The sequence below is a fragment of the Taeniopygia guttata genome, chromosome 2, assembly GCF_048771995.1.
Source record: "Taeniopygia guttata chromosome 2, bTaeGut7.mat, whole genome shotgun sequence".
Classification (NCBI taxonomy): Eukaryota; Metazoa; Chordata; class Aves; order Passeriformes; family Estrildidae; genus Taeniopygia; species Taeniopygia guttata.
Genome location: NC_133026.1, coordinates 22,869,369 through 22,888,882, shown reverse-complemented (window position 1 = coordinate 22,888,882; position 19,514 = coordinate 22,869,369). Strand labels below are relative to the sequence as shown.

The window sequence follows — 19,514 nt, the reverse complement described above, 5'->3', positions numbered from 1 at the left end:
ATCTTTCACAGGTGGAACACACAGGAAGTGGAAAGAGCACATAGATGGGACAGAAAAGGGACAGGATGCAGAGCACAGGTGGGCAAACACTCACATTTTGGGGGAAATACACAAGAGCCTGCAGACACTAGCACATATTCTCCACTGATGTCCATACAAGAACCCAAGATTCCCACTGGGAAATCAGACGGAAAGCGTCTTGTCACTTTCCTCATTCTCCTGCAATTTCAGTTTACAGAGAGAAGCACCCTTCAAAATACCAGTTAACATTTCAGTTCAAGTAGGATGTGTTCATATGAGAGCTAGCAAATATATTGAAACATTAGAGTGCAGATGCAACACCAGAAAATGGAAGAGAGATTTCCACTTGCTTTTTCAAATACTTGGAACATTACTTACACAAAAATCCAAATTAAAATAAAGAATGCTAGGCCAAGCGCTCAAAACAGAGATGGACTACAATTACAGGGGCTGCCACAATGTGAACTCTGAGATACACATTCCTGATGTCACTACCATGAGATAAGCCAGGGTTTCAGTTCACAGCTGCTTCACATCTATCTTCCATTTCTCTCACACTTTGACAACCTGCAAATTCACAGCCTAACTTCTCCTGCAGTGGCCAACTTGTGTGCATGTACCCTTTAACTGTTCTCAGGTATTTAATTTTGTGTTACAGATGGAATAAATACAGTGGAAGGATCTTGCCCATTCATGAGAGAAGGTGGAAACTCTATGAGGCCTAAGTCAGAAGAAAATCAGCCTGATCTTTACCCTTACCTTACCACTGACTAAGCACAACTGTAAGTCACTCAAGCTGATAATATTACCATATTCCTCATATTCTGAACATTTCAACTTTTGATCTTCACTCACACTTACCAGAACAGCAGAGTGCATTCAATTATTACTGAACCCCAAGCAACGGTGTACACTGCATTATGCAAATACTTTGAAAGTCATCTCAAAATCATTTAAAAGGACTCTTGGCAAGTGGGGTGCTGACAAGATGAACAAATATTTAAGTAGTCAGAGTAGAGTGACTAGTGTTCTAGAAATTTTCAAAACCATCTGTGTTTTAGTAATGCACAGTAGGTGCCTATAGCTAGAGCCACCCATCAAGAACATTAAATTAAATTAATCTATCATCTTCTGACACAGGCAGAGATCACACAGCAGGAGCAAACATGGTGCTGTTGTGTAATTAAGGAAAGAACAGTAGAAGAAGAGAGACCAAATTAATTTTCACAAGTAAACTTAACTCTGACAACTTAACGATTGACTTTGCAACCATAATAAAGATCCTCTGCTTTAAATGGTATATCTGCAATATTAGTATTATATTGTCCAAATGAGGGAGTAAACAACCAAGTACCAACACTGAACCTCATGTTCTGCTGAAGTCAATGAGCATTTTGTTACTCACTTTTACCAATGCATCAATATGACAAGAAATCACTTAACCTTATGTACCTGCAGTGAATATTTTTTTTTTTGTATACAGAAGACAGAAAAGCATCACAGGAAATAATTAAATTGCATTGACATGAAACTCAGTTGCCTACCAGCTTACTTAAGCCAATACTTACAAATGAGGAATTCTACAGAAAAGCTATTAAAAAAAAAAAATTACTTTTGCTCTATTTCTCAGTGGGCCATTTCCTTCAGAAAAAAAAAAGCTGCACGAAAAGCAGACTCATTTGTCAACACGCACTTCAGGCAGCAGAAAAAAAAAAGGCTTGTGGCATATGTCTTGCTATTTTTCAAAAAGGGAGCGAGACAGGAGTCTTTAAAAGATCATGTCAATTTTCTTCTTCTGGGTGGGTGAGGCTCAACATGCCTCTTTGCCCATAAGTGGAAAATAAAGCTGGAATGCTCACAGCATTGCTGCGTCTCTTGTGGAATGGTTTAGATGTAAAAGAAAGGCAGAATCGGTAGAAAGCTAGAAAACAACTATTTTTACAACTATTTGAGTAAACAAAATCTATCACAGCGAAAATAAGGCATACTCTTCTGTAACTGAAAAGAGAAAAACATGGAGTGTATGGAAAAGAACAAAAATGTCATAATGAAGCAAACGTCATAATGAAGCAAATGAAATGCAGTTACTGTGTAACTTGCCCTAAAAAGCAACTCAAAACAATGAACTATTAGGCTCTTAATCAACAGAATTCTATATCTAGAAAATTTTAAAAACATCTTTAAGGACAGGAAACAACCTTAATTCAGACTAGATCTCTTTGATGCCTTTTATAAAATTTGTAGGTGTTTTTTCTTTCCCATCTAAAAATATGCTAAGCATGCAGACTACAAAATGGCAATATTCCCTCAAGTAACTTGTAAACTAATTTCTACCACAAAAAAAGCAATAGTGATGAAGCAAGCTTGCAGACACTATGGCAGCAAAACTCAGCAAGGGTTACCAATTATTTGGCAGACTAAATTAGTCAAAAGATTATATTGGCAATGGAAATCCATGCTTTACTGTGACCAATAAAGTCCTTTGGTGCCAACAATGCTGAACATCCACTATGCAAGCACATAATCTGAAAATACAGGTTAAGTATTTTTTCCATAAGTGAAGGCCCTATCAATTCACAAGGAGCAGATATATTTTCCTCCTTCTGCATTTGCCCTGTGGTCTCTAGGTATTGTCTTGGTTCTCACCCCATCACTGACTTGTCATTTACTCTTGCAGTTCATAGTACCCATCAACAGTGTTAGTTGAATTCAAAGTGCAAGCAATCGAGAGGAAACAGAAAAACTGGGAGTCCCACGATTTTTGCTTTATCCATCTCAGAATGTAACTATATCCAAAACAGTATTACTGCAAACTTTACAAACTTACATTTAAATGACCGTGAGACCTATTATTATCATGGCACCCTCAAGAACAGCATGTGCTTGTTGAAAGGTTGGGGACATTGTTCAAGTTGGAAGTATATGGTATACAGGACAAAAGTTTTCCTCTAAGCAAAAGACAGCAAGTCCTGTATGTTTTTTTAAAAAGCAGCTGGCCTTCATAGAGAGCTGGAGAGACGCCAGAACACAAAAGATGAGCTGAAGGAATGTCTCAGCTTCACGGAGTTGACAGCCATAGCTGACAGTGACAGGGTGCAAAAGTTAAGTGATGCTCAGAGGAGACCTAGCTGAGATAAGGTAGTGATTTTTATCTTCCTACTTTTGCTAAAAACAAACCCATAATTTTCAAGTACAGATCCAAAATTACCTGTGCAGATGCATGACATGCATCAAACTATGGATCTAAATCATACTGGAAGCCATTATGAGCAATGCCATAATTAAAGCACTCCTAAGAAATGTGAGAAAACACATTAAAAGGATCTTTGAGCATAACCCATTAACACCACAGGGGGTAAGAATTTTTTTTTTAAAGGACAATTCAACAGCTTGTCTGTCTACTACATACAGATATAAAACATCCAGCCCCCTTGAAAATATACTGAGTTCTTCCATCCTGTTGTGTCATTCATCAATTATAATTACAGCAATTTACCGTTTGCTTTTCCAGATAAAATTCTTTTTATAGAATCATAGTAATTAACAATGACAGCAGCAAAATTGATATCCCTGCTTCTTAAAGTACCCGTTCCTCTAAAATAGCACTGCTCCCTTAACAGACTTTAAACAAGTGTCCTCATCTTTTCCAATTTGTGCCTAACAGTGTTTATTCCAGTCAAAACAGGTCAGATCTTTTCCAAGAGAGAACTAGAGAACAAATATGCTCTTTAATGTTGCTGACCCTTTTTTCAAACACTTCTCTGAACTCATTCATTGAAAGGTGGCCTTCAAAATTTAGACTTCAGATCAAGGAAATGCTTTTTCTAGTTTCTGTGAAAATTTGCCCAATTTCTCAAAGTTTACATGTAGTCAATGGAAAACTGTACTTTAAAGCTGCACTTAAGCAGCTAAAATATCCCAGAGAATCCATCCTCCCAGTCTGAGCCAAGAAATCTGGAGTACAACACCAGTTACAGATAGGACAGTGTCTATCAGGAGAACCATTCTAAGTTTCCCCAGAATCTCAATCACAAACCTGGTTTTGGCTGAATGCATCTCCAAGTCCTGTACTCCACTTCTGCTCCCCCCTCTTCAACCCTGCAAATGAATAAATGGTGGGAAATGCTAGTCCTGTCCAGTTAGATTCCCCATTCTCCATGTCATAGGCTCCTGGCTGAGGCAGCCAAAGTCATCAACCCTTCCTTTCTTGCTACTATTGCTTTCTTCCTCTGGTGTTGCTTTGAATGACGCTGAATTTGCATTCTTCCAAACGCACTGTGATAGCTGGTGCAATGCTCACACCAACTATTCCTAACCTCCATTTCTCCTAGTTCTCCTCCCTACAAGTGCCCAGGTACAGACAGTGCCAAGCATTCAGTGAGGCAGTCTTCTCCAAGCAGCCAGGGCAAATCAGAAAGGGAAACAAAAAGGCTAGAGGGAATACAGAAGGGAACAGGGGACAAAAATGCATGGATAATGCATGTAGAGTTTATAACTATGTCAATATGAGAAAAAAAAATCCAAAACCAAAGCTACAGGCAAAGCAGGAGGTTTACACCTCTGCACTGAAAATTGTACCTGAAAAGCCAGTTTCACAAGGGGGCTTTCATAGGCTCAGGACAAGCTGACAAGCCAATATCTAAGAGCTTAAATCCTGGTTCACCATCCTACATAGTACATGAGCCTAGAGATACAGATAATTCTTTAGTTGTCTCTTTAAATCCGTCTTGTTCATTGTTATAGCCTTGCTAACCAAACACAAGAGGCAAGAAGTTTCTTGTTCCTGAAGAGAAATGGAACAGAAAACAAGTAGGGGACCTTAAGCAGCAGGACTTAGAAGAAGCACGACAACGTGCCTAAATTGTACTACTCTATAGCTTCCATTTTCAATTAGAAAGACAAAGCTAATAAAATACTAACAGATTGAGTGGCTGAATCACTAAGTATAGCAGAAACTCTTCCTGATGAACACCTTTTTACTTGCAGAAACTAAGCGAGAAGAAACATCAAACTTCAGCTGTTAATTTGATTTGACCAAGCACAAACTAGACTAGACCACTCAGTGTTCGATTTTGTTGCCAGTATGGGACCTGAACACCACAAAACTATTGGATATAATCTCCTTATCAATGTAGTACTATCACATGGTTGAAGATGAAATGCTATCATCTCGCCAGCTGATCCCAAACAAACTTGCCCAACACAAACAAAAGACTCTTCAGTGTAATGCAAGTACACTGAAGTTTTAAGTTCAGTGTAAGCAACAATTTCACACACGTAAGAACAAGGTTCAGAAATATGGCAAAGCCATCATTGCTTTGAAGTTGTTTCTGAATCTCTGAAAGTCTTTGGAATGTGTTTTTTTTCTCTAAAGAATCCTTTTCCAAGCAACTCCTGAAGATAGAAGATCTGCAACAGTATTTTGAGGCACTGCAAAAGGGCAAACACATTTTTAGTTTCTACAACTGGAGTGAGAACATCTTAGTATTCCGGAAAACACAGCTCAAGCACTGTAGAGTCCTTGGAGCTCTTTACTAGCGATTTGCTGCCTCATTAGCTCATGCCAAGTAAATCAAAGAATGACTTAACAAAGGCACCAAATTTTTATCAGCCAAGTTTTTCTCCCAAACGAATACACTCTGACCTAAAAAAGGTCACAGGAATTACAGAAGTACCTATAGGCACCAATGAATTTTTTCCTCCATCAGGATGACTACTTAGTGCGTATGTTATATCAGACATTCTGCAACAGCAAACTGCACCTCTAAGATAAATTGATAAATTAGGAATACCAAATCCCTGTTCCAACATATGCCAGAAAGTTTTGGCTAAAAATCAAGACTTGAAAACTCTAATAGCACATTCCACTTCAGATACTGATACTAAAATAGTGGCAGTGAAAGTGCTAACATTCACAAGGCTAAACATCCTCCCCAAATTCACAATATGGTTCAGTATTTCAAATAGCTCCAGCCTTATAAAAGTAGGACAGAAATATTTTTTTAAAATTACAAAAAAAAAAAAATCAGTCAATGAAACAGGCACAGAAACCTTACTCATTTATTTCTAATAAGGTCTTAGCACCCCAGCGACGACAGATCACAGACTCTGTGAGTTCCATCAAAATGCCTCTCTCTCCCCCAGCTGGTTTGGAAACTTACATATGTCAGCCTGATAATATTTAAAACAAACTGACAAGATCTCCGCAGATAAACAAACCTGATCTGAGGCAGTAAAACACAAAGGTTTACTCTCCCAAAGTTATCTGACCACAATAAACTACCTCTAAAATATTAATAATCATTTACCTGAGAAGAAACTACAGTTGCACATATCCATATCTTGAAGGTATCATTGATGTTAACTGTACAATGAGTGCTACACATAATAGGAAACACAGCAGTGTCTTTGTCATTAAGGATGTATGATTATCTGCAGGTATTTTTCTGACATTTTGTTGAGCTTTAACAAGTGCTGTTAAAAAAAAACTTGTCCTTGAATACAGTTTCGCCTTCATTTCACTTGAAAAGCTTTTATAAATTTGTTTACATAATGCTCAAATATGTAGATTCATAACTGTCAATGATTTTACAAGGTTAATGGCCTCTATAATTAAAACAAATTAATGAGAAACTCAACTTTAAATTAATGCGCTTCAGTCAACCAGAAAAACAGCAAACTCTGCAAAGAACATGGGTATATGAATCAGACTAAACTCACCTTTTGCTTCCTGCTCCAAAACAATGTACAGAAAAAAAGATACTTCTATTAATGATGCACTTGGACTCTGGACTATTTTGAAACCTAAAATACTAAGAACTGAGATGAATGGAATTTCTAGCCTAGTTTCCAGATCTAGATGCATCTGAGACATACTTTTACTCTAGAGGTTAGCAAACAACAAACACAGAAGCCAGAATAAAACTTTTTACTGTGTGATACTGAAAGCTCAAAAATACAGATTGTCTTTTCAAGAGCATGTCTATTATTGAAGATAGTTTTAATTTACTTTAAACCTCACTTTCTTTTATTTTTTATTTGGACCTCTAGTTTCTAATTAGTATATTTTTAAATAAATTAATTTAATCCATATCATGCCTCAAAAATTTTTATATTGAATTAATTGACATACATTAGCAAGAAAAAGCCTAGCTCACACCATACTCTTTTTTTAAGATTAAATGATCTGAAGCTGTAATTATTATTTCTTTGTGGAACTAAAACTTCTGCCATCCAAATATCACTAACGAACTTGATTCAAGAGTAACAACACATCAGAAATTCAGTCCAGAAAAAATTAAAGGGATAAAATCTCCTGATATTTAAGGGGGTTTTTAAGTTTCAAATGTTTCCTATTGCCTCAGAGAGGTTAGAAGTTGCCTTGTGCTCTTAAACTGTGATCAGGAGTTATTCACATGTAATTGAATGTGACATTCTACATTCTTGTCCACAGCCATAAAAATGGATGAAAAACATGAATGCATGAGCTGATGGCAAGATGGAACTATTATTAATGCAATTCATAAGCCTCTTGGACTGCTGGCAGAAATCTGACAGAAAGGTGCTAAAATCTTGAACACACTATCCACAGATATATGCTTTTATAGGTTATTTAATTTGACCTCCTTAGCACAAGAAGCCATTTCCAAGCACATAAATTTTTACTGAGCATATCTTTAGAAAGACATCCATTGTCTTGCAACAAGCCAGCAGCATAAGTGCCCCAAACTTCATTTCCATTTGGAAGAGCAGGAAGTCCATCGAATCCTTACATTGATAACTTACGCAATGCCTGTTTCATCAGACTTTTCATGAAGACTAGACATTGTTCCAAAACTTTTTCTTTGGTTTTTATAGAGATTTGTATTAATTTGTGCAAGCAAGACTGAGAAACAGCAGCATTCAGACACACATCAATGTGATCACTTGAATTTTGTTTGTGAGCCCCAGCTACAACCCTTAGTTTCTCCACTGGCATGCAAAATAAAGCATTTTTGATTATGCAAATAGTCCTCTGTTTTGTGAATAGGGCCTCAAGTGATTCAAATGCTAATTCTGTTAGAAACCTTGATGCAAAGCCAGTATTTCAACCATGTCAGCTTTATAACCAAGACTTTCTGAGAAACACATAATTGCAAATTGAAAACTATCTTTTAGAACCAGAAATACATAAAGTAACCTGGAGAAGTGGGAAAGTTTTTACAGCTTTCTGTCAATGACCCTGCAACCTGTTGGGTTTAGCTTTGAATTAGATGCCCCTTCAGGAACCGGCAGTTTCCTAGCAGAGGCAATACGGGCACTGCTGCACTAAGAAAACCAGAAATGAAACACCAAAAGCAAATTATTATCTTGTTGAGAGAGTAATGTGCTATATAGTTTGTCTTTTTGTTTTCTTAATAAAACCTTCACACAATCCAGCGAATGCCTGCATGAAAATGTCCTTGTCATTATTAAGCACATTTTTTGAGCCTCAGAGCACAAAAAAGAGCAAGCATGCATCCTCGATTTCAGAGAAATAGGGGAAAGGGAAGTGAGTGAGAATGTCTACGTGAAATGTGTAAAAAGCTTTTCTTTTTAGTTTGCAAGCAGTTTTGATTTACTCTTTTTCCCCTGATTAGTTGCATTTAACCTATTACAGTACATTGTCCTCTCAAGTTCTAGGAGATCTGAGGGAAGGGAGAATGTTTTCAGATGGAAACCAGCCAACTGGCACTGCCATCAGCCTGTCTGCAAAGCTACCTTGATCGTACATTTCTACCACCCTCTTGACTTCCTTCATTGCTCTGCTCATGAAAACCAGCTGATGAAGAAGGCTAAGTAAAACCTTTGGATCTAATTATCTGAACATTAAGGTAATTACCTGTACAACCGAGGCCTTAGCTGTACACCTATGACAGGCTTCAAAGAACTAACCTGCAAAACTAACCTGCAGTTTAAGTTGCCTATAGAAAAAAAAAAAAAAAAAAAAAAAGAGTATTAAGAAACTTCCATATGAGGTCCAAGGCAAAAAGTTAAATAACATAAAATACTTGTCATTGATGGTGGCAGTTTTGAGAATCTCCTCAAGGCAAAACCCAGAGGACAGAATTCTGATTTACATAAAGCCTCTCCTAACACTCCAAAGTAAAAGTCAAAGAAAACTGGTCTATATCACTTCAGCAATGATTACGGGAACTCTCACCACAAAACACACACAACAAACAAGCTATATCAGATCAGACCAGATACAAATCACTGGGTTTAGCACACCTAAAATATCCTAATTTACAATAAGGATATTTTCCTTCACTTTGTTTTAAGTTCACTTTTCAGTTGGCTCCAGCTAAATCTGCTTCCAGCTGAGAAGCTGTGGCAGCTTGTTACAAGTGGCTCAGACCTCAAAAATTCAGAAATACACAGCTGCAGATTCTACAGCTGAATATCTCAAAGTGATGACTTTTAGACTCCACTGTCATGGCTTATATTTTAGTAAATGGGTCAGAGGTGGAAGGCCACACATCCTATTACCAGTCTCTGAACCATCCAGTTACCCTTCATCTCAGCAGAAAAATGTGACACATTATCGGCTTCTTTTTTGATATTGCTTACTCGGGGGGAACATTCTGAAGTAAAATAATGTGGATATTCATTTTCATTGCTTTGAAGAAGACAGTAAAGGTCAAGTTCTAATATTGAAATGCTGCTCTCTTAATATTGATTATAAAGCCTGAAAGCAGTAACTCCACCCATGCTGGAAGAAGAGACCCCATTATGAAGCCTGTATTGCAATTCTGTATAATTCTGAAAGATAATCTCACACTTCTCCAAGCAAAACTGAAAAACTGAACTGAAATGTTTGCAGCAAAATCGTCAGGCTATAGTAAAATACAAAAGAAAAAAAAGAGCAATGCTGTCTCCTGAAGGAATGGTCTCACCCAGACAACTGTGCCTACAGCATCTGACAGCTGGTAGACCAAAGGAAAAAAGGAGCCTGTGAAGAAACAGAAAAGAAGGAATATTTTTCTCTCACATACATAACTTTAAAATAAGATGTATGTATTTGCTACCACTTTTTTCACTGTTTTGATTATAACTGACCTTTTCCTTCCTATGAGAAAGGTATTAGTGCTTCTTAATGACTACAGCGGTTGCTGGCATATTTTATACCAGGACAAAAATGTAAGCTGCTGAAAATATTTCTCACCTATTTCAGTTTAGAAATTTTGTGAATTTCTAACACAGAAAGTTCATGAATGAATTATCCTATCCAATTCATGCTTAAAATTTTCAGCAAATTACTATGAACTATACATAGCATTTTACCATACTGGGATTTTTTACTTCCTGTACACACAGCATATTTAAGGAAGAATTGAATCATTACCACAAAAGATGGGAATTAAAAGCAGCAAAACAAAATGCTGCAGTAGTCTCATCCTCTCAGGCTGCCTATCTTCTCAACTAGCAAGTCTCTACTTATGCCATGGCCCCATCATTTGAAAATAAGTGTCGTTTTCCCTTTGATATAGGAGTGATCTGTTAGCTATTAAAACAAAATAGTGTCTTGATTCTGTAGAAACTATAGGTGCTTAATTTTATAAATAAGTTAAAAATTAAAAAATAAAAATATTATAAATAAGTTAAAATTTTGAAATATACTAGTGGATTTTTCTCAAAGGAAGTAAAAGTACTTATTGTGCTGTGGACAAAAGCATTGAAAATAAAGACATTGTTGTGGATCCAGCAGAAGCACATGCATATCTTCATTGCTATGTTCATATCTGAAGAACCAAGACAAATGTTTAAATTATTTATACACATCAAGAGAATTAAGATAATTCATTCATGAACTTTCTGTGTTAGAAATTCACAAAACTGTTCTGATGATTTTATGAATGATGACTGAATTCAGTAGCAAGAAGATGGTGGCATGACTCAGACATGACTTTTGAAGAAGATGGACAACTTTCACAGGAAGCATTTTTACTTTATCCAGACCTGGGTACATGACCAACTCACATTAGACATTCTCTGGGTTGATCACAGGCAGTATGCGACCCTTCACAGAGGATTTTGCTCTTTGGGGGACAGGATTAATTATTTTTCTAAGTCTTAAAAACATACAGGAGACACATGAACGCACAACACATATACACTTCTTTCCATATATGTAGTGGTGTATCTCCTTCAATGGGGAGAGCTGTAACACAAAGAAAACAGAAAACCTTCTAAAGTCTTTATTTTGGACTTTACCCAAAGTTGAAACCAATTCTGCTGAGATACCACAGTCATCTACTAGTTTTACATGTTAAAAAGACCATGGATAAAACTGAAGCTGACTGAACTGGTTCAAACACAGAGTTGCCACCTTGCTTTGGTATTTTTGAAATCCAGGACACAGTAGTGGAAAACCACACACAGAGATCTTGACAAAGACAAATGTCTTTGTGCAGATTTGAAGTCGCGACTTTCATCATAAGACATTTCAACGTCATATTGTTATCTAGATTACCCCTTCTGCAAAAGGGAGCTATGACAACAATAAAACAATTAGAAGAACTAGCCAGGTTCAGGAGACATTTCTTTCCCTCAACATCAGAGATATCAAATTTTTATTTCACCAGGTGACCATGGAAGATACTGGCGCTTGGGTGGGTACCTGAGGGTCCCCAAGCAGTTTCACTTGAAACATGCCATCACTTGCTAGCACCTCCACTCATATTAAGAAGCTGGTTTCTGTACTACCAATTCAATCTGCTCCATCTGGGATATGGTCACAAGGTAAAAACTAATGCTACTTGGAGAAGGATTAACTTAGCTCTACTTTTTTTTGGTAGCAGAATGTGCTGGAAGAGGACATTAAATTTACATACAGCATAAAAAGACAGACTCTCAACAACTTCCACTCAAACAAGAAAGTCATGAGGGCTGCACAAGGGCTCTGTATGACTTATAGGCGCATATTAGCATTATATACGAAGAAAGGATTGCCAGCCTTCTTCTATTCTCCAAATTCTGTGATTGGCATGTGTTTTCTACCCTTCTTGTCATACTACCAGGGACAACAAGAGCAGCAGACCAGAATCTATAAGGCAATAGTTCCAACTTCTGCATTAAATAGGGAAGAGAAGAAACAGTTTTTGAGCAGAAGAAATCTGCTCTATCCAGGAGGCCCCAGGGGCAAAAAGACAAGTCAGAGAGCCCTGAAACGCAGGGCAAAGGAAACTGTAAGCAAAAGCCATACTAAGAAGGGTTCAATAGCACTTGTGAACTAATGGATTTGCACCATTCCAGCTCTGGAACCGGCACAAGATCCCTTCTCCACCACTTTCCATGTGAGCAATGAGGATGCACGGACAACTTTGTCAGTAGAAGTAGGGCAAAGCCTGAAAGGTCTGCCATTAAGCTAACATGACAAGGACGAAAAAAAGAATTCTTGACAGCAAAATGTTCATATTAAAAATAAATAATCTTTAAAGTGTCACCCCATTCTTTTCTTGCTAGAACTGTGCTCAAGAACAAAAGCCAGAAGAAGGTCACAGCCTGAACATCAAAAGTACTGAATAAAGATTCAATTGATACAGTCGTGTTCCACCTCAGCAAGCCACAGATAAAATGTTGGAGGGGGAATGGGAGGAGGACAGAGGGGATGGAATATTCTGTGAAACAAATCTAGTTCTATGAAACTGGATAATTTGGAATTTGCATTTGTATTTCTCAGAAAAGCACGACACTTTTCCTACATGATGGCAGTTCATTATAGATTTTAAAATTTATAACATGATTCTCAAAGGGAAACACCAAAATTTATGCTATATTTATGTAATCCCAGCTCTTCTGAAGGTTTTATAATTGAGAAAATGGTTAATTTGTTAGATGGTTGAAAAGGGGGGAAAAGGAAATACTATGTTCAGTCTGTGAATAGTCAAGTACAAAGAAACAAACAGGACAGACTTTTTCAATCTACCATTTCTGACCACCTATGTGGCCCACCAAAAAGAAGAAAGTAGCACAGTGTAATTTGGACACACTAAAAAGCAGGATAAAATAACATCATAACTTGCACTGTATATGAGACTAGAAAACTATCAGATCTCCCACGTTCACCTTAGATGACAAGGAATTCAGTTCACCTGCTTCAGCCAGCCAGTCCAACTGCTTTCAGAGAAAAGCAGATGAGTACTCTCAGTAAAAAAAAATTAACAGCCAGGGTTGGAGAGAACAGCAGGAGGGAAAAAAGACTAAAGATGAAACTCCTGCTGCTTCCAAGCTCCACATCACATTGCCAAAGATCTAACACACTTCTCGTAGACATACACAACTGCACATGCAGGAGAAAGCATAAATTAAACATAGCTGAAAATCTGAGCAATAAGAAAAATATCCAGGAAAAAACCTCCAGAATTTAAAAGCATTTTGTCTATTATTAATGTTCAAGAAGAAATAGTATACACTTCTCTGCAACATGAAAGGGTATTTAATAAGTAACTTCCAAAAGTCTTGGATTTTAAAAGTTGACTTAATTTCATGAAAAAGGTCCCAGGACCAACCTTTTCCAAATGTACTGTAGTTTTTGAAGTCTAGTCTGTCTTAATTGGAAAACTCTTTCAACTCAAGGAAACCCACAGTTTGGGTAAGGCTGCAGGGTGACCATAAGAGAAAAAGACCAGACAGAGAAACAAAAAATGCTGGACTTTCTTTAGTTTTGAATATTCTTGACCTTAAATATCCAATGACACAGTGTCCTAGAGGTTCTTGGCTTGCATGTTTTATTTTTAACAACACTGAAAAACAAAGCTGTTATGACGCCAAGCCCAACTGGCTTTGCAGGAACTTTACAGCTAATTGAGCCGTCGCTATTTAGCCTGCAGAAGCACCAGCTCTGCCAGCTCTGTAGGCCATGAAAAAGTTCCCCAAGCTACAGCCAAGCTACTGTCCTTTTCTTTTTTAACTTAACTCTTCCAAAGCAATGTGGCTTTTGGGGAGAGTGAGCTTATCCTCAGGCTCTAAACCATAGACACAAACCCCCTATAGTAACTCCTGTGACACACACACTCAGAATAGCGACATCTCCATAATCTTAAATATAATCTCTTGAAGTTCCCTGAGGCTTGTTGAGCCAAATACATATGAAGCCATTAAGCATTTCAATTATGGAAATTCAAATTTCTTGACTAGGCTTTGTAAAGGAAATCTGAAAGTCCTCCAAACTCCTATCACTAAAAAGAACGCAGTTGTTAAGCTTCCTTATTAGGGAAAAAAAAACCCACAACAAAATACCACCCATGAATAAAATGAATAGATTTACTTTATGTAAGTGGATGATTTAACTTCCAATTTTAAAAAAAATATTCTTTACTGGAAGATGAAGACAGGATTTTCACTGCAATTTTCATGTTTACCTTCTTCCAGTAGATCAACCAATGACTCCTCAAAAAATATAGACAGATATTGTTTCACTGTGACCTTGACTCATGCCATACAATCTTCCAGACCTACTCTCATACAACAAATAGAAGGCTTATGACCATGAGTCATCCCACCAGTGCCATGAGGTCATTTGTTGACTTCAGTGTTGAAAAGACCATTAGGCTATATATCACTGAGCTGGGGAGTGCCTGCAATAACTCAGGTCATAATTCAGGATGAGGCCGCAAGAATTATACCTACTGAGTCAAAATACAATTTCCTGGAGCTCTTCCTTAGATGTTACAGGTACAGACTCTGCTATTTCTCCAGGATAATACAAAAGCTCAGCTATTTTACATCACTTGCAGCATTGTTAACACCAATCACTGTTTTCCACTGTGCAGCAGTTAGGAACACCAGGCAATAAATCACACTCACTCAGGTAAGAGCTTTCTCTTGGCAAACTCCTGATCTTCCCTGTATTCTTTTCTTAGCAGTTATTCCACTTTGATTTTCTACAGATAAAAGTTTTGTAAAGATTTATCCCTTCCAACCTGACAATTTCAGAAAGGGAAGCCTCAGAAAACCTCCCATCTTAAAAGAGGCTGTCTGGTATAAATATATGTCCTGAGGATAATATATTATAAATTATAATATAGAAAATATATTATAAAATATAACACACATATAGAATATAAAAAATATAAATCCTGGGGAATAAATGTGAATTCTCATTTCTTTCTTAGAAACTGTTTCAGGTTTTCATTTTTTGTTTCTATAATAATCATAGAATGGTCTCAGTCAGAAGAGACTTTAAAGATCATCAAGTTCCAACCCCCTGGCATAGGCAGGGACACCTTTCACTAGACCAGGTTGCCCAGAGCCTCATTCAAACTGGCCTTGAACATTTCTAGGGATGGGACAGCCATCATTTCTCTGGGCAACCTGTTCCACTACCTCACAACCCTCACAGTAAAGAAATTCATCCTAATATCTACTCTTTGTCAGTTTAAAGCCATTTCCCCATGTCCTGTCTTTCTTGTAGGCATCTTCAGGTACTAGAAGGCTGCAAATAGGTAACTCCTAAGCCTTCCCTTTTCCAGACTGAATAAATCAAATTCTCTCAGTCTTTCCTCATAGGAAAGCTAACCCCTCTATCCCTCTAATTATCTTGGCAGCCTCCTCTTGACTCACTCCTACCACACACCATGAGATAAGGATGCAAAGGCTCAAAACTTTGAAGACTTCCGAAGATGTTCTGTGGTCAAGAGTTAAGCATCTCTTTTCCATGCTTTATATTGGCACACAGATGCACTAAGCGTTCTCCCCCAGCTCACAAAATAAAATTATTCAATATGCATGATAAACTGCTCTTTAAAAATTAAAAAATAATCATTAAGCAATTCCTGTGTTCTTTTTAATTTTATAATGCAAAACAGCAGATGCTTCCAGAGCACTTGTTTGTATTTCTGCATGGTGCTATCCATACGTGGCATTAAGCCCACAGCCTTTCACATTGAAGTAGATGGAAAAGTAGTATCTGAGAAACTGTCAAATCAAAGATGTAAACCCTGTCACATGAGTGCCTTTAAATGTGACACTCAAATTGGTACAAATACATATAAAATACAACATACAAATACAGTAATTAATAAAAAGAAAACCAAACTGAAAGTTGCCCAATCATGGCATTTAAATGACAGAGTACAAAAATAGCTACAAAACTGGATGATGCTTTGAAACACCATCTAGACCTACTGGAAATGAAACATTTCAATATACTAAAACCCTGGAATAGAGTTTTATTGCTATAGTAAATGGCAATATTTTCAAGGGTGGAAAATTAAAAACAATTGAGAAAAAGTTTTCATGATTGGGATGGGGAAGAAAGAATTTTGTTACCCAAGAAAAGAACACAGTAAACAAGTTAACCTCAGAAGCAAGGTGCTGATAAAGGCAAGAGATGTTTGTCTATATATGTATCCAAAAAGCAAAATCTTTGTCATGCTGGATATAAGCAATATTATTATCCAGAATGAAAAAAAAGATAACTACAGAACTGTAAATCAATCTGCTTCCAGAATTAGAATTTACCACACAGTTCAGTATTTAGCCTAGGTGAATATATGATTCTACAGGAAATTAAGAGAATGAAATATCTGAGATAAAAGTTAAGGTCAGTAAACCTTTCTCCTGGCTGCCATGGGTTTAATAATACTTCAAGTCTGATGCTGAACCATCTCTGAACAGTTGATAATGAACATTACAGTAAAAGTACAAACCACAACTGCACTAACACAGTAAACAAATAATTTGCTGATCTTTACTACTAAATTTATTTTAAATGAGAAAATAGGATGTAAATGACTTTCAGACTCCAGAGTGTCTCAGATATCACTGTTCCAGGCACACTTAGCCCACAACAGTAATATGGTGGCCTGAATCACGCACATAAATGTTATCAGAAAATCTCATAGATTTATCCCACTCAAGTATATACACCAAATCTGTTATGCTTTTTTCTTGTTTTTTCCTTCTTTTTTTTTACCTTGGACTCTTCAAAAGTAAATTAAATTATCTCAGACTAAGTGAATTAAATTCAGAGAGGAACGTCCTATAAACTGCATACAATAAGTTGGTACATCTAACTCAGGCCAAGTTGAAAGAACATTTAGCACAGGCCACTTCTAAATTTTGTTCTAGAAATTCAATAGTGAGCTGAACTGCACCAATAAATATGCCACATTCACCTATTTTCATTTAAACCTATATAACTTTGATGGTAGAAGACACAAACCCCTATCTGCTGTAAAAGCAGACTTACTTTATAAGCTTTAATGGAAGCTTCAGCTAAAGCTCTCCTAGGCCTTAAAATGAACTATGATTTTCCTTACACAGCTTTACTGGATTTTTTGTTCAGTTGGAGGGTTTTTTTTCACTTTTCCTTCCACTTACTGTTTCAACCAAGTTAGTGCTTGTCTCTACAGTCACACATTCCACATTTGTCTCCTTCATTTTCCCACTTCTTTTCGTCTTTTTCCTTTGTGGCTTTCTATTACTTTGAGCTTCATTCTGCTGCTGTCACAACAGTAACAATATGCTTCCCTGTACACAGGCAGCTACAACATTCCCTCAGCATCACCACTGCTTAGAATTTCAGCCTGTAACTTCCCCCAAATTAACATCACACAGCATCCCCCTCAGGAGCACAGAGTAGAAATGCTGTTTTCTCTCACTGCTTTACTCAAGGAGCCATTAGAAATGGTAAACAGTTTTCTAACAGTAGTTTTAATTTGCAAATAACTAGACTTCTGTCTGAATTTGCCTTGCACTGCTGGAAAATTAGAAAATAAGGAGCAAGCCAAGATGAAGTCTGCCTGGTTTCTCCATTATGAAAGAGTTTGGAAAGAAATGCCCTCCAATAGACCTCTAGCTCATATCATCATATATGCATTTTTCCATTAGGGGAACACTATTCCTCAGATAACTGAAATTAGAAGTTGATCTCATCTTCAGTGGTATTTGTCCTTGTTCTAGTTGTCCCAGCCTAAATTATGGCACTGGAGCCCTTAGTTAGTCATCAAAGATCAAGAGAAAACCGCTTACCACAGTGTCCCATTCTTACTGCTTTTCCGTATCAAACTTATCAGATAATTTCAAGAGCTCATAGAAGCATTTATTTTTTTCTTTTTTTCTCCCCACCCTTGTAGCTGACAGCAGCCATGGAGGCATTACAGAACTCAACATGTCCAAGATGGACTAGATGCTGCCAAGAGGAAAGGAACAGCTTCCTAAGCTCCTGCTAGTGAAGCTCATGGCTGTAGTGGCCATAGCGTTTCTATCAAATTCTACAGGCCTGCACAACATCACTGAGGTCACCTTCTGAACATTACATTCGTAATACAGCTTTCCTTACTTTTCTGGTCCTAATATTTGTTTCTGACAAAATCAAAACCAACAACAGAAAAGTCAAAGCCTAAATAAATATAGAGTTTTCCCCTTCCCATCTTACTTATCTGGTATGTGTGACGTCTACATGACATAAAACATACAACATTGTACTTAACCAGAAAAATGCTTCATAAACAACATACAAACCAAATGTGAACCCACCTAACCAAGAGTCTACAAGAGTGGAGAAAAAACTTGTTTATTATCCTTATACTCTTTGGATCTAGTCTCAGCTTAGATGAAGACTTAAAAATATAATGGATGCACACAGTCCTGTCATGATCAGTGAGACACCACCCAGTTAAATTGGTATTAATTATTAACTTCAAGAGCTTTTCTAGACAAGACCTTTATTCTACTAATATTAAAGCACCACAGTTTTAACAGGCTTCAACCACAGTATTGGTTGAAGTATTGTAGTCACAGCTAAAAAGAAAAGTTTCCAATGACAGTGTGAGAAGTATTTTCATGCAAGTGTGCCTTAATATTTTTTTTAATATATCAAGTGGGAAAAATCCCTGTTCTTGTTCCTAATGAATGCTTCTGTATACTGAGCTCACATAACACACTATTTATGAAGGAAAAGGGACTAAACTACATTTGACAGCTACAGTGCCATAAACTTTCATCTAGACCAAGCTCACATTAAAAAACCTTTTAAGTGTCACTAAAAAGGCACAAGAAAGCCATATTTACTATTCTCTCATTAAGTCAGTACCATACCAACTATAAACCTGAAGAACAATAAGCATATTTGAAACTGTTATAACAGATTGTTATAACTTGAACTCAGCATCACATATATTGAAAGCCTCACCCATAATCCTCTGCACACCTTGTTATCACAGCACAGCTGCAGGGACAGACAGCTCACTCATAAAATAGATATTGGTATGAATAAATGTGTCAGATCATTCAATCAGTAGAGAAGAACTGTGGAAATTCCTTCATAAACTGGCCACCCACAGTTTCCCTCCTTTGTGAAAGAGCCACCTTTAAAATGCACAGTCTTGGGATGGAAACCCACAGTAGTTTAGCGACTTCTAACTTCAGGGTGTCAACCACATGAAACATGGGGGTTTTTTTCCCCAGCCCACTCCAGAATGGGCTCATTGCTCATTGTACAGACAGACATACAGCAGACAGATGGCTGC

At 37.2% G+C, this 19,514-nt stretch overlaps 1 protein-coding gene across 9 annotated transcripts in view; it reads right to left on the bottom strand.

Annotated features, from left to right (window-relative positions):
* CDK14 (cyclin dependent kinase 14) overlaps positions 1 to 19,514 on the bottom strand; it is a 399,376-nt gene that overhangs the window by 273,874 nt on the left and 105,988 nt on the right. The window lies entirely within an intron of this gene.